Here is a 16,323-nt window from a genome sequence, read left to right as displayed (position 1 = left end):
ACAACATTTTTGAATGGATGGATTAAAGAAGAAATTTATGTTGAACAACCAAAAGGATTCGAGGATCCTTTCCATCCAGATCATGTGTACAGGCTGAGGAAAGCGCTTTATGGTCTTAAGCAAGCACCAAGAGCCTGGTATGAGAGGCTGTCCAATTTCCTGCTGGAAAAGAAGTATGTTCGAGGATCAACAGACAAGACCCTGTTCATCAAGCTACAGGGAAAAGATCTTATGATTACACAAGTATATGTAGATGATATCGTGTTTGGCTCAACTGCTGAATCGTTGAAGAACGAATTTGTGAGATTCATGGAAGCTGAATTTGAGATGAGTATGATTGGTCAGCTCAATTTCTTTCTGGGATTACAAGTTAAGCAGCTAGCAGATGGAATTTTCTTGAGTCAATCGAAGTATGCTCAGAATATGATTGAGAAATTTGGCCTTCGTGATTCAAAGGTTGTTCGGACTCCTTTAGGACAACAGGATAAGCTATCCAAGGATGATGATGGGAAGATTGTTGATCAGAAATTGTAGAGAAGTATAATCGGGAGTTTGCTGTATCTGACTGCTAGTCGCCCACATATTTCTTTCAGTGTTGGCGTATGTGCAAGGTTCCAATCAGCTCCTAAGGAATCACATCTGAAGGCTGCAAAGAGAATTCTCAGATATGTCAAAGGAACAGCTGAACTTGGGCTGTGGTACTCGAACAGATCTAGTCTTGATCTTAGTGGATTCACAGACTCATATTGGGTTGGATGTTACGATGACAGGAAAAACACAACTGGTGGATGTTTCTACATCGGGGACAATATTGTGAGTTGGAGTTCGAAGAAACAGAATTCAATTGCACTATCCACTGCTGATGCTGAGTACATTGCTGCAGGGAGCTGTTGTGCTCAATTGTTGTGGATTCGACAGATGCTGCATGATTATGGTATTATTCAGGATTCATTCACTCTATTCTGTGACAACACAAGTGCTATTAATATCTCCAAGAATCCAGTTCAGCATGGGAGGACAAAGCATATCGACATTCGATATCATTTCATTCGAGACTTGGTAGAAAATGAGGTGTGTGATCTGCAACACATTGGAACAGTTGAACAGAAAGCAGACATTCTCACAAAGCCTCTGGATGGAGACCGATTCGAGAAGTTAAGGAGGAACTTGGGTATGTGTTCATGCCCTCTCTGAATTTCTCTGCATAAGTCAAAAATTATTTATCTCCAATTTATTTTGATCTCATTGATGAATATTGGAGATATATATATATATATTTATATATATAAGGGAAGAAATTATATTTTCTGGAAATTGGATTTTGGGAATCGTGGTGATAAGGATCATTCCAGAGAGAGGGATTTAAGTTGCAGAAGTTGAAGTGACTTCAAGTTGTCAGTAACGCTGCAGCTGCTGTGTCAAGACAGCTTTTTGGGGAATTGATTGACTAAGGGGGAGAATTCTTAATTGAAAATTCAAAAGCGTGTTCAAATCGTCTCTCTACTCTGGCTATTTCTTTTGGCAGTTGTCGTTTGTGGAGATAACCTCCTCCAGTCACAAGGTTTTCCCTCATTCTTTTCTCTCTTGCGAAAAATTATGGCTCGAACCCGTTTTGGCAATGTTCGTCGCGCTGGAGCCGAAGGTGGTAGACGTGGGCGTGTTGGCACTCGAGGCAGAGGTCGTGGTCGACGAAGTGAAACTGTTAGTCCCTCTCCCGACCCCATGGAGGTTTCTAAATCGATTAATAATCCTCCGCCACTGGCCGAAGGAAATCTGAAGGAAGCAGAGGATGATACTGTTACACGAACCCTACAGTCCTTGAATGAACAATCGAAGGTTCTAGAGGAAAATGCTTCTCCAAATGAAGTAATCATCACTGGAAATGAAGTTGCTGCTGCTGTTGAAGATGAACCTCCAACTATCGCTGGCGAAGCCCCCATTGAAGAACTCGAAAAGGTTGCTGAGGAGCCTCTGGTTACTGAAGAAGTTCAAAATGCTGGTGATGCTGAGGAAGTTGTTCCACAACACGTCGCTGAACATGAGGTCCCTAACACACAGATGGATGAAGTGGTTGTTGAAGAAGAAGTTCCTACGGAACAAGTTGTTCATGGTGTTGAAACAGAAGGTACAAATCTTGAGCCTCGTTCTTCTTCTGAAGACCTTGATGCTCTCATTGACAGGGTCGTGAGTCAGCTTCCTTCTCAAGATAAGGAGTCATCTTCCGAAACGTCTGGACCAGACACAGTCCTTGAATCTTCGTTACCTGGAAAAATGGTGGAAGGTAGTGATGAGGTTGTTGCTACACTAGAACAACAACCATCTGCAGAACAGGCCATGGAGGCTGAGTTTACTCCATCCTCGTCAAAGAGACAACCCTCCAAAAAGAGGAAGTTGTCTGCTGGTGTTCCAGGGTCTTTTCGAAAAAGGCTCAAACGATCTTTTTCAAAGAAAGTCATAAAAGGGAAGAAGTCCAAAACTCGTCAGAAGGCTCTCGGATCTCATTCCATTACTGCGACACAAGCTATGGATACTACACACTTTGATGATCTTGCTGAAGTATTTGAGTACGACATTCTCGCAGACCGAAAATTTGTGGTTGAAAAGAAATTCACAAGCAATGAGCATTTGGAGGTTGGTTTTTCCGATTATCTGCGCCGGAAAGGATTGTTTCACTGGGCTGTCAAACTACGGAAGTACTGTCCAAAATTGGTCAAGGAGTTTTACGCTAACCTTTCTGCTCATGTCTTAGATCAAAACTCTCCCTGGTTTCACAGATCTTATGTGCGTGGCAAGGTTTTTGAGCTGAGCCCGCGTGTCATAAACAAGCTGTTAAAACTTCCTCTTAACAATCCTGAAGAGCTACCCTCTGATCTTCTGAAAGACTCCACGAGAGATGTTGCCCTATTCTTGTCCTCACGCAAGTCAGTGGACTTTGGTAGAAAAGGACTCAGTGCCTCTGGCCTTTCATTGAGATTTCAATGTCTTTTCCGTCTCTGCGCCAAGAACATTTTTCCAAGCAGCAATGGAACCAATATTGGTTCTGAAATGGGTAAATTAATGTATTCCATCGATCGCTTTTGTCCTAACATTAACTTTGGTTTTATTGTGATGTCAAAAATGGTCAAGTTCTCACGAGGCCAGAAGTCTGAAGGTACGAACTTACCGTATCCTGCCTTGATCACACTGCTATTGAAGAAGAACGACATTGTTCCTGATCCTGCCGAAGACGTCATCAACCTTGAGGTGTTTCAACCCAAACCTAATATCCTCAATCTGCACAACGACATCACCGAAGACATTCCCCGTAATGCAACCGAACAGCTTCTTGAAGCCCGACGGATTCTTCAAGAAGTTGTGCAAGAACAAGCTGCCATCCGCATCACTCTGGGTGAGCATCGTCAGAAAATCATCAGTGCTGTTAACCTTATGCCGAAGATTGGTTCGGTTCTTGATGACGAAGGGGCGGACCCTTCGCTTGTCTGATCTGCTTGTCTGTTCCCTTTTTGGCATCTGCTCTCGAGGGGGAGAGATGTGCATGAGATGTGCATGGTGTTTGTGTTTTTTCTGCTGCTTTGCTACTGTTTCATGTTATTGACTATTCCATTTACCAGGCTGCCTGTAGCCTGTGTTTGTTTTCTGCTGGCCTGTAACAAATTGATGACTTACTGCTGTTTTTGTTTGGATTGATTGGTTTGGTGTGGGAGTGATTCTCCTGCACATTGGGCGAAGTCCCATATGCCAAAAAGGGGGAGAATGTTGGAACAATATTTTTCTCCAACTTTTTTGGCATATGGTTCTTCTTGCTTTTCCCCTGCTGCCTTTCCTTGTTTCCATTCAGGTTACTACAACAGACTGCCTGCAACTCTGCTGGTCTGCTCTTCTCGATTTGGGAAGCCTAGAAGAGCCAAAAAGAATGAATTTTTGGTGGTCAACCTTTGACAGAGTTCATGCAGGAATACATCATTCCACTTTCGTGCAAAGGGTTTTAATTGAGTTTTGTCCTGTATGCTTTGTTTGGCTGCTTCTTGGTAAGTCGTGTGGGAAGTTTTGTTGTTGCATGGGTTTAGAAAGAGAATCGTTGTAAGAGAAAGTAAGTTATATTCTCTCAACCCCAACCCTTTCCTTCTCCATGCATTGAAAGTGTGCTAGACCTGCCGGAGACATCGTCGGAGGAAGGAGAAATTGGAAATCCGATCAGGAGATTCATCCAAAGTTTGAGCAACCCTGCTATCTGCTAGTTGTCAGTACGAGTTTGTGACAACTTATACCCGTGGATGGATTTTCCTAGGTGATTTGCATTATAGTTTTGGATAAAGGAGTTTTGAGCTTTTTAGTTCATAATTAACCTTGATTAGTGAACTTCTCTTGAATTGGAATCCCCCGGATGTAGGTTGGTTATAACCGAACCGGGTTACCAAATATCTTGTCTTTTATTACTTTGGATATTGTCCTTATTTCGTTGACAAGATGATGTTACAACTGTGATTTTACCACGCTCGGGAGTTGGTCCATTTGGAAAAGTGTACAAGAATTTATTGGGGTTGCACTTATTCCATCCCAACAGGCCCCAATGTAAAAATGTATTAATTTACAATTTTAATTAATTTTGGTTCATCATTGAAAATCAACGAGAAAAACTGATGTAAAATATAATGAGATTTAACGTGGTAGTCGAACAAAATCAAACATGGCCATATTTACATATCATCAACAGACTGGACAAGAAACACGATCCGGTCAAAATGTACACGCATGTGTTGTTGATTACAGTTGTATATCAGTACGTGTTCAATCGAACATTTATTAAACCTTTTAGTATCCAAATACAATCGTATTTTATTGAAACACAATGATAGTCGTTTATTCAGTTTTCTTTCGTGTTTATAACACGAACATTTATTAGACCTTTTAGTATTCAAATACGGCCGTATTTTACTGAAACCCGGCCATAGTCGTTTATTTAGTTTTCTCTCGTGTTCATAATACGGTCGTATTTTATTTATACATTTTTTTTGTTTTGTAACATTTTTTATTTTATTTTTATATTTTAAAATTTATTTATCTAATTTAAAATAGTTGATATGATTAAAAATTAAATTGTATCAATTTTATAATTTTTAAATTGATGATAGCAAAAGTAATATGGCATAATTAACATTAAGTTTTAAAATAGTACAAAAATATAATGTACTAAAATTAAAAAAAAAAAAATCAATACATAATAAAAAAAAAAATAATAAATAGAAGACTACTTGTCATTAATCTTGCCTCCAAGATTGCAAATAAGACATCACTATCAATAGTGTCATCGTTTTCCTGGGCAAATATTAGCTCCATCATTTGGTGGAATGGAGATCGAAAGATGTTGACAATTACATGCGAATGAAGATCTCATCTCCAACTGCATATATTCCATATGGCAATGCATATCCACTTGTAAATTCTCGATGGTTGACCTATCGATGGTATGGTATTTTGAAACATGTGTTGAGGTTGATCATCCTCATGCTTGCCCACCTGAAGCTGGGAAAAAGTAAAAATAAGCACAATAAGTGGCAATGCAACAATTGAAGGCTCCGGAAGAACTCTTATCTATTTTCCTGAAGGAATTAGACTTGAAATAAATGTATCATTCTTGAGTACAACTCGAAGAAACTTGTTGAGTTTCACTGATATTCGTATAAACGGATATCACATTGAAACAATGGATAAGAAAAATTTTAAATATTTGGTGATTACAAAAATTATCAATGAAAATAAGTGTGCAATTACAAAATTGCTCTTGCCCTTTAGCTTGTACTATCCCAAAATAAGTGTTATTGGAACACATGCGGTAGACCTGAAGTCTACACAAATAAATGAATTTTTTATTTGGCACAATCACCTCAACTATCCTAAACATACCATAATGAGGTAAATAATCGAAAAATCTATTGGTCATTCATTAAAAGATTGAAAAGTCTTGAATTTAAATAAATTCACATGTATTGTATGCTTACAAGATAAATTGATAATCAGAACATCACCATCCAAAGTTGGGACTAAATTCCCATCATTTTTGGAAAGAATATGTGGACTTGTAGATCTACTATGTGGGTCATTTAAATATTTTATAGTGCTCACTAATGCATCGACAAGATGGTTACACGTGTGCTTGCTATCTATGTGTAATTTAGCATTCGCAAGGTTACTTGCACAAACAATTAAATTGCGAGCACAATTTCCTGATTATCCAATAAAGAAAATTTTTCTTGATAATTCTAGTGAATATTCATCACAAACATTTGACGATTATTACATGACTTTGAGGATAATTGTTTAACATTTCGTTCCGTATGTTCACATCGAAAATGGTCTGCCAGAATCCCTTATCAAAAGGCTGTAATTAATTTTTAGACAATTATTGATGAAATTCAAACTCTCAGTTTCTGCATGGGAATTTGTAATATTACATGCAGCAACACTTGTGCGAATTAGACCAACAAGTTATCAGAAATACTCTCAAACACAATTAGTGTTTAGACAATAGCATAATAGATCTCACTTGAGAATTTTTGGATGTGTGGTTTATGTGCTTATTGCACCACCTAAATGTATAAAAATGGGCCCCTAACATCGTTTGAGAATTTATATCCATTACGAATCACCGTCGGTAATTAAATACCTTGAACCACTGATGGGTGATCTGTTTACTGTGCGATGCAAAGATTGTCATTTTGAGAAAACTAATTTCCCAACATTAGAGGGAGAACAAAATTAACTGAAAAATGAAATTTCTTGAAAAATACCTACGAATTTTCTAGATCATCGTTCACGACAGTGTAAATTAGAAGTATAAAGAATTGTACTTGTTGGAGAAATTTTATATGTAATGCACTAGGCATATCTCTAATCCATATATCCTATAGTGATTTATATGAAAAAATCTCAAATGAAAACATACCTGGATTCATGGCGAGTTCCTTGATGCGGAATTACGAACTCAAACGGTTGGTATTGGTATTATGGTCTTCCTCAACTAAATCGCCTAATGGGTCCTTCGTAGTCTATTCTGATGGAAATAATATAAAATAATAATTTATTTAGTATATTGGAGATCATAATTGAATGCTCTTTATTGATTAATAAGTCACCCATAATCACCTAATTGATACACTATCTGGTATATGCCTAATTTCTCACATATTAATAAGATAGTAATTGACTTGTTCATAGTTAGATAAAATTTAAGCCAATCAAATAAATTATTGATTGTTTCTATAGTCAAATTACGTCATTTAAGTCAATAAAATAAATTATTGGTTGTTTCCATGATTAGATCACATAATTTAAGTAAACAAAATAAACTAAAATAGCTAATATAACCGTATTATTATTTGCCCATATTTAGATAAGGAAATATATATCTTCGTAGCAATCTCTCATTTGGGCAAATATTAGTTTTTAAGCAATTATATTATTGAATCCGTAATTGTGCAATTTCATATTTCGATTATCTTTAACAATCTTATCCACCTCATGCACTAACAATGGAATCATTGAGGCAGTCACCACATTATAAATCATAGTTAAACCTCTACAATCACCTTATTAATACACTCAGTGATATGGAACAAATAAAGGGGGCAACATAAAAATTTCATACAATATGATCAATATCACGTCTAATTCCAACTGGTTCAAATTTAGTGAGATCAATACACGATGAAAAATAACTCGAATCAAATTCAGAATAAAAATAAATTCATCAACTTTATTCTTGAGAAAACTAGACAATACAAATTTTAAATTTTCCACATAAAACATAAACTCTCACTAACCTAGGACAAGATCAAAAGCAACACCAATGTGAGTAGTGTGTTCATGAAATACCTTAGGTGTCAATGCCTTAATTAGTGGATCAACTATCATATTGTTCGTTCCTATGTGTACAATAGCAATTTGTTTATTCTGAACTCTTTCTTTAACAACAAGAAACTTGATGCCAAGAAATTTTGACTTAGTAACACTTGATTTGTTGTTAGAGTAATGCACGGCTGAGTTATTGTCACAAAATACTTTTAATGGCCTCTCGGTGCCATCAATCATACGCAACCCAGTGACAAATTTTCGTAGCCATGTTGCGTTATTGGAAGTCTCATAGCAAGAGATAAACTCTGCAGCCATGGTAGAGGAAGCTACAATAGTTTGTTTACCAGACTTTCAAAAAATAGCCCCTCATAACAGCATAAATACATATCCTGATATGAAGCGTCTGCTATCTTGACATCCAAAAAAATTGGAGTCAGAGTATCCCACGATCTCCAAGCTTTTTGATCTCCAATAAGTTAGCATATAATCCATAGTTTTCTTCAAATAACGTATTACGCATTTGGCTGCTTTTCAATGTTCTCCCGGATTGCTCAAATATCTATCTAAAACTCCCACTATGAATGTATATCGGGACGAGTGAAAATTTAAGCATACATAAAACTTCCTACGGCCAATGCATAAGGAATCTTATGCATTTCCTTTTCTCATGATCATTTTTAGGACACTGTTTGAGACTAAATTTCTCTCATTTAGTTTGTTAAGCCTGCAAGCCACGCAAAATTGGGCATGTCAGGATTGCAGGCTGGCCCCATCGGTCAACACGAGTCCTTCCAGGACATTTATGTTCTTACTCAGGCGCACGGAGACTTCTCAAGGGTGCATAAGGAATCTTATGCATTTCCTTTTCTCATGATCATTTTTAGGACACTGTTTGAGACTAAATTTCTCTCATTTAGTTTGTTAAGCCTGCAAGCCACGCAAAATTGGGCGTGTCAGGATTGCAGGCTGGCCCCATCGGTCAACACGAGTCCTTCCAGGACATTTATGTTCTTACTCAGGCGCACGGAGACTTCTCAAGGGGTCACCCATCCTCAAATTACTCTAGAGCAAACACGCTTAACTCTAGAGTTCTTTCAGTAGGGCTTCCGAAAAGGAATGTCCACATTGTTGACATAAGTAGTCTATTCAATCCATTTAACCTATATTTAACCTCAGATGGCCTAGCACTGGCTTATCCAAGGGAGTTGACCTAGCACCGGTCCAACTCAGGGGGTATTACAAAGATCTTTCATTTTGAATTTCTTCATGAGAAATCACTTAGTTTCATTAAAGAAACCTATATCGTTGCTAGCGAGAAAAATGTCATCGACATACAAAACCAGAAATATGTATTTACTCCTATTAAACTTATAGTACACACAATTATCAATGACATTTACCTTGAAACCAAACGAGGTAATTACCTGATGGAATTTGTGGTACCATCGTCGAGATGACTACTTTATACCATATATGAATTTCTTTAACTTGCACACCTTAGACTTTGGGTTTTTAGATAAAAAGATTTCAGGCAGCGCATATATATTGTTTCTTCAATATCTCCATAAAAAAAAAAAAGCAATTTTACATCCATTTGATAAGAGCTACCAGTGCCTTAATAGTTCTATAAGAGTCTTTCGAAAAAACATGAGAGAAAATTTCTTTGTAGTCAATTCCTTCCTTTTTGAGTGAAGCCTTTAGCAACTAGATGAGCCGTATATATTTCAATATTGCCTTTGCATCCCTTTTGGTTTTAAATATCTATTTACAACCAATGGGTTTCACACCTTCTAGCATATTGATAAGATCCCAAACGTCATTGTCACTTATAGATTTCATCTCATCTTTCATGGTATCAATCCATTGTTGAGAGTTTGAGCGACGCATGGCCTGTCCAATTGTGGTAGGATTATTCTCGGTCAAACCGATGCCATGCTCATACTCTTGGAGAAATTCTATATAATCATCTTAAATAACACTTTTTTTTTTTGTAGTGTATCTTCTTTGTGGCACTTCTTACGGTTTCTGAGTTTGTACTTCAGTTATGAGAAGAAGAATCGAAATGTTTCTTTGGTTTGGAACAATATCTTTTACTAGAATCTCAAAATCGTTTTCTAACACTGAGGTTGAATCCTGAACAACGATAGACAATGAAACCAAATCATTGTCAACCACAGAGTCTTCCGCAAATGTAACGTTCCTAATAAATTCTTCCCTCCCAAACTCAATACCCTCAAGAAATTTAGTATTTTCCATCTCAAAGAATGTTCTTGATGTAGGATTGTAAAGTTTGTAACCCCGTTAGTGTTTCGGGTAACCGAAAAAATAATAGTTAACCGTTCTTGAGTCCAACTTTCCTTCATGCGTCCTATAAGGTCGCGTTTCTGCCGGACAACCCTGAATTCGAAAAAATCTAACGCTAGGATTCTTGCTTATCTAAAGCTCATAAGGGGTTTTAGAAACTGTTTTGCTCAGCACTCGATTGAGACTATGAACTATGGTTTCAAGGCTTCTCCCCAAAGTGACTCTAGCAAGGGAGAATGACTAATAATACTATTTACTATATCTTTAAGAGTTCGATTCTTTCATTCAGAAACACCATTCATGCTAGGGGACTGAGGCATTGTGTATTACAGAATAATACTACATTTTTTTTAGGAAAAGTGCGAAGGGTCCAGAATGTTATTCTTACGATCCATCAAATCGGTCATAGTATTCACATTCACAATCCAATCTAATAGCCTTATTTCCAAATTGAAGTTCCACTTCAGCTTTAAAAGGTTTGAAAACATCCAATTATTCAGATTTTTCATGAATCAAATAAGATATCCAAAATGAGAGTAATCGTCTATAAATGTAATAAAATATCGTTGGCCATTCCAAGATGCCGTAGGAAATGGATCACAGATATCAGTGTGAATAAGTTCTAAAACTTTTTTAGCTCTCTCAAACCCTAATTTCTTATGTTTGTTTGCTTTCCTTTGATGCACTCAACACATACTGGACAGTTTGTCTGAACTAAGGGATTAAGGATTCCATCGTACACAAACTTTAGCATTCTCTGCTTTGAAATATGACTTAAACGCTTGTGCTGTGAAATTGCAGAATTCTCTAAAATTTTTCTCTTTGTACCTTTTGATGAATTTTGTAGTACAAAATTATTGAAAGTTAATCAAACATATATAGATTATCAATTAAAGAGACATCGCCGATAAATTTAGAATTTTGAAATAGACTGGCTTTATTATTTTCAAAAGACCAGAAAAATTATAGTTTATCCAAAGCAGAAATTGAAACTAAATTTTGTCTAAATGATGGCACTACAAAAGTCCCAAATAAATATAAATGAGAACCGGTCTTTAAGTGCAATCGAAAGGTTCCAATAGCTTCCATTGCAACTTTATTTCCATCATCCACAAAGATGAATATTTCATCATCACTTGGCAATCGGTTTCACAGGCAATCTTGCAAAGACACACTTATATGAGTAGTGGCTCATGAATCTACCCAACAAGTATCCTTAGGTACAAATGATAGATTAACATCATATCAAAATAAAGTTAACTGCATACCCTTCTTAATACGCCACACTACATATTTGGAGCAATATTTCTTTATGTTCCTTAGGTTCTTGTAAAAGAAACATTTTGATTCCATTTTATCCTTCTTCTGCTTCTTCGAAGCATCAACTACAGTATTCTTATCTATCTTTCTCTTCTTTCCTTAAGCATTAAAGGTTAGATTAGCACTTTCAGATTTGTCTCTCTGCAATCTCTTTTTGTTTTGTTTTTTTTTTTTTTTTGGCACACAGTGAGATATAAGTTCATTAAGGGACCATTTGTCTTTCTGAGTATTATAACTCACCTTGAATTGCCCAAAGTGTGCAGAAAGTGAGATCAAAACCAAGTGCATAAGTAAGTTTTCCGAGAGCTCTAACTTTAGTATCTTGAGTTTTGATACAATATTAAATTTTCTCATAATGTACTATCTTATGTTCCCTTTGCCTTTATACTGCATGAAGACGAGTGTAGTTAAAAGACTACTCGTCTCCGCCTTTTCATTTTTGACAAAGTATTGCTTAACGGCTTTAAGGAACAATTTAGCCATTTCACTCTTAGCAACAGAGCCCCAAAATGCCTCCAGAATGGAGCGCTTTATGATCATCATGCACATTAGATTCGAACGGTCCCGCTTCTAAATTTTAGCCTCATTAGACGCTGCCTCAGTAGTGATGGATCGGTCTGATCGAAAGGCAATATCCAAATCTATACAATCGAGAACAATTTCTACAATTTCCTTCTAGATTTTAAAGTTTGTCCCGTTAAACATTTGGATGTTATTAACTTGAGCAAAATTATTGAGATAAATAGCAATGGACACTATAAAGAGAATAATATAAATACTTATTAAACATTCATGTCATAAATAAATAATTCATGAACAAAATATGGGTAAAATAAATTGGGGACCCATCCAAAGATACCAGGTGTATCATTAATCTCGTCGAAGGACATAAATTAACTACAAAGGTAATCTTGGTTTAACAATTAAATATTGGTAATAAGTTCTGTTAAACATAAGTCTATCAAAGGACGGGAAATGTTCACATGAATAATATAAATAATTATTACATACTTATCATCACATGTGTTATTATTACCAAACTGAGTCTACCGGAGGGTTGATCACAGAATGCATAAATAATTTTATACTACATCTATGTAATATCAATGAAGTCAATCTCCGCACACAAATATTTCATAGACAACTTGATATTTTTATTGACAAAATTGATAATTAACTAAACCAATTAAATAAATATAAAAACACATTATGACACTAAAGTGCTCCTCCCAATTTAAAATATTATTAGACTAAAGGGATCAATGCCTTAAATTCTCCAAATAATATATTTAAATATATAAATAATATATATAATTATGTATATCATGGGATAATAATAAACTCAAGTAAATCATTAGTATAGATTTTAAAATCTCTTTATCTTTTAAAAATATATATATATAAGAATAATAAATAAACCCATCCATTGCATATAAACATTCAACAATAAAATTTATTTTCTTTTATGCGCACAAGGATGGAATCATCCATAGATTATGTGAGACAAAATTACTTTTCAAAAAATATATATATATATTTTAGAAAATTATAAATATATAATTGCATATAGGTGGCTTTGATTCCACTTGTTGGAGAACTTTTATATGTAATGCACTAGGCATATCTTCAACTCATATATTCTATAGTGATTTATATGATAAAATCTCAAATGAAAATATACCTGGATCCATGGCTAGTTACTTGATGCGGAATTACGAACTCAAACGGTTGGTATTGGTAGCTTGGCTTTCCTCAACTAAATCGCCTAACGGCTCCTTCGTAGTCTATTCCGGTGGGGAGAATAAAAAACAATAATTGATTTAGTATATTAGGGACCATAACTGAATGTTTTTTATATAGCAATCAATAGACAACCCATGATCACCTAATTGATATGTTATCTGGCATATGCCAAATTTATCTCAAGTAGTAATTGACTTGTTCTATAATTAGATCACATAATTTAAGTCAATCAAATAAATTATTGATTGTTTCTATAATCAAATCACATAATTTAAGTCAATAAAATAAATTAATGATTATTTCTATATTTAGATAATGTAATTTAAGAAACCAAATAAATCAGAATAGCTAATATGATTGTACATTATTATTTTTCCATATTTAAATAAGGATATATATATTTTCCTAACATTATACAACTGCAAGAAATTGCAAATCGGCTATCGGATGCATTTAATGACTCAAGTATACTTACCGGGTCATATATTTTTTGCAGCAAATACATCGGCACAAATAAATATCCTAGAAGGACAAATGAAAAGTGTCAATGAATCTTCTATTCTCGAAGTGTGACAAACCTTTGGATTCCAATGATCAAAATCCTCGAAAGAAAAAGATATTGATTGATGATTCAATCCATCAAACAATTTGTAGTGACATAACAAATCCTTGAAGATGATGTTCTTGAAGAGCCTACATCGGAAGAAAATAAAGTTATTGAGAATTCAATTAAATTCACCATTACAAAGAAAAGTTGAAACCGAAAGAAAACATCCATTGATAATTATTTCGCATATAACACGGTACTTGATATAATTGAAAGGTGCGATCCAATTTGAATTAGACTAACTAGCCAAAAGAAATAATTTCGAACTTATAATTCAAACACCATAAGGTGTTAATCCAATTGGGTGCAAATGAACATTTGTAAGAAAAAAAAAGTTGAAGATAATAAATTGTCAGATACAAAACGAGACTTGTAGCATAAAGATTCTCACAAAGACTTGAGATTGATTGTGATGAAACATACTCTTTAGTTATGGATGGTATCACATTTAGATACCTTGAAAGTGTAGAAGTGCATGAAAAACTTGACATGCCCTAATGGACGTAATCATTACTTATCTGTATGGATCACTGAAGAATGATATTTATATAAAAATCTCTAAAAGATATAAGATGTCTGAAGTATGCAAATCAAATATCAGATAATGTTATTCTATCAAAGTATACAAATCTTTGTATGGACTTAAACAGTTTGGACTCATGTGGTCTAACCGCCTCACTAAATATTTAACCAAAGAAGGTTACACTAACGATCTAGTATGTCTATGTGTTTTCATAAAGAAAAATGAGTCAAAATTTGTGATCATTATAGTATATTGATAATCTAAATCTTATTGAAACTCCCGAAAAGCTCCAATCAACTTGTAATATTTGAAAAGAAATTTAAGATCAATGACTTTGGAAAGACAAAATTTTTCCTTGGTCTTCTAATTGAATATATGGAAAATGTAATATTTTATCCACTAAACGGTTTATACACTACAAAAAAATATCATTTTTGTAACGAAATATTTTCGTCTCTAAATCTACTTTTTTTCGTTATTAATGACATTAGAGATGGAATTATGGATGAAATTACGTTAGCTACGTTAACTTTAGGAACAAAATTCCGTTACAAATATACTATTATTTTTGTAGTGATACCCATAAGGTATTATAATGAATTTATATAGATAAAAACACATATTGAGTACCCTAATGATCACATGTCACTTGCTCTTAACTAAGATCCATTTAGATCAAAAGAAGATGATGAAGAGATACTAGGTCCTGAAGTACCATATCTCAGTGTAACAACTGCACTCATGTATTTAGAAAATTGCACAAGGCCATATATTGTATTTGCAGTAAATTTATTTGCCACATTTAGTTTATCTCTTGTTAAACAACATTGGAATTGAAATAAACATGTTTTGTGCTATCTCCAAAGTACAAGTGATCTCAGCTTGTTTTATCAAATAATTCTCGACGTTATTTATTAGGCTATTCCGATGTTGAATATTTATTTGACCACATAAAACGAAATCGCAAACCGACTATATTCATTTTAATACCTTATGGGTATGAGCCATTTAGTGGATAAATATGATCTATTGAAGATCCATCAAACAGACAATAATCGTCACATCATCAAATCATGCCAAAACATTAACTATTCATGAAGGCAATCGAGAATATGTTTGGTTGAGGTCAATGATCCATCATATTCGAAAAAATTGTGAGTTAATGTCTAAAAATAAAAATTTTCCAACAATCACATATGAAAATAATGAAGCTTGCATTGCCCAATTAAATGAGTGAATATATTAAAGGAGATAGAACAAAATATATTTCACAAATATTTTTATTTACTCATAATCTTCAAAAGAATGGCAAAATCGATGTGCAACAAATTCAACCATATAAAAGTTTCGCAGATTTATTGACCAAGACTCTATCGACAACAAAATTCAACAAATTTATAAAAAAAAATTGGAATGTGTCAGCATAAGGATCTCGAATAAAGTCTAAATCAGGGAAAAAAATCAAAATAATAATGGTGTACTTTTTTTTTTTTACTAAAATTTTTTCCTATAAAATTTTATTCTAATAAGATTTTAACGAGACACATTCTTTATTTAAATAACATCCAAATGGAAGTATTGTAAAATAAGACACCTCGTATACACTGCATGTTATAAATTGTGGATGGTCAAGTAATTAACAAATGGCAATTTCTCATTGAATAATTGTTGGCACAGTCTCAACCGTGTAATCATAGACATGATAATCTATACATACTAATAGTGCATAGAATGAAAATACAATCCTTTTCGACTCTATTTTCCTCTCTCTTACATCTCATTTCTTTCTCTTCCATATATAAAAATATATTATATTATATATATATACACATAAATTGCCAAATAGCATAAATAAATCATTCAATCAATATGACCATCGAATGATTTGTGCATTATGCAAAATGTTGTTGCATTACATTTGTTTGATACTCTTAATCACACAACATATGCTGAGATATGTATTGATAGAGTGGAT

This window comes from Andrographis paniculata, unplaced genomic scaffold (genome assembly GCF_009805555.1).
Source record: "Andrographis paniculata isolate CXL003 unplaced genomic scaffold, ASM980555v1 Contig61END, whole genome shotgun sequence".
NCBI classification, from domain to species: Eukaryota; Viridiplantae; Streptophyta; class Magnoliopsida; order Lamiales; family Acanthaceae; genus Andrographis; species Andrographis paniculata.
The sequence above is the reverse complement of the archived record's forward strand: the minus strand, read 5'-3'. Positions refer to the sequence as shown.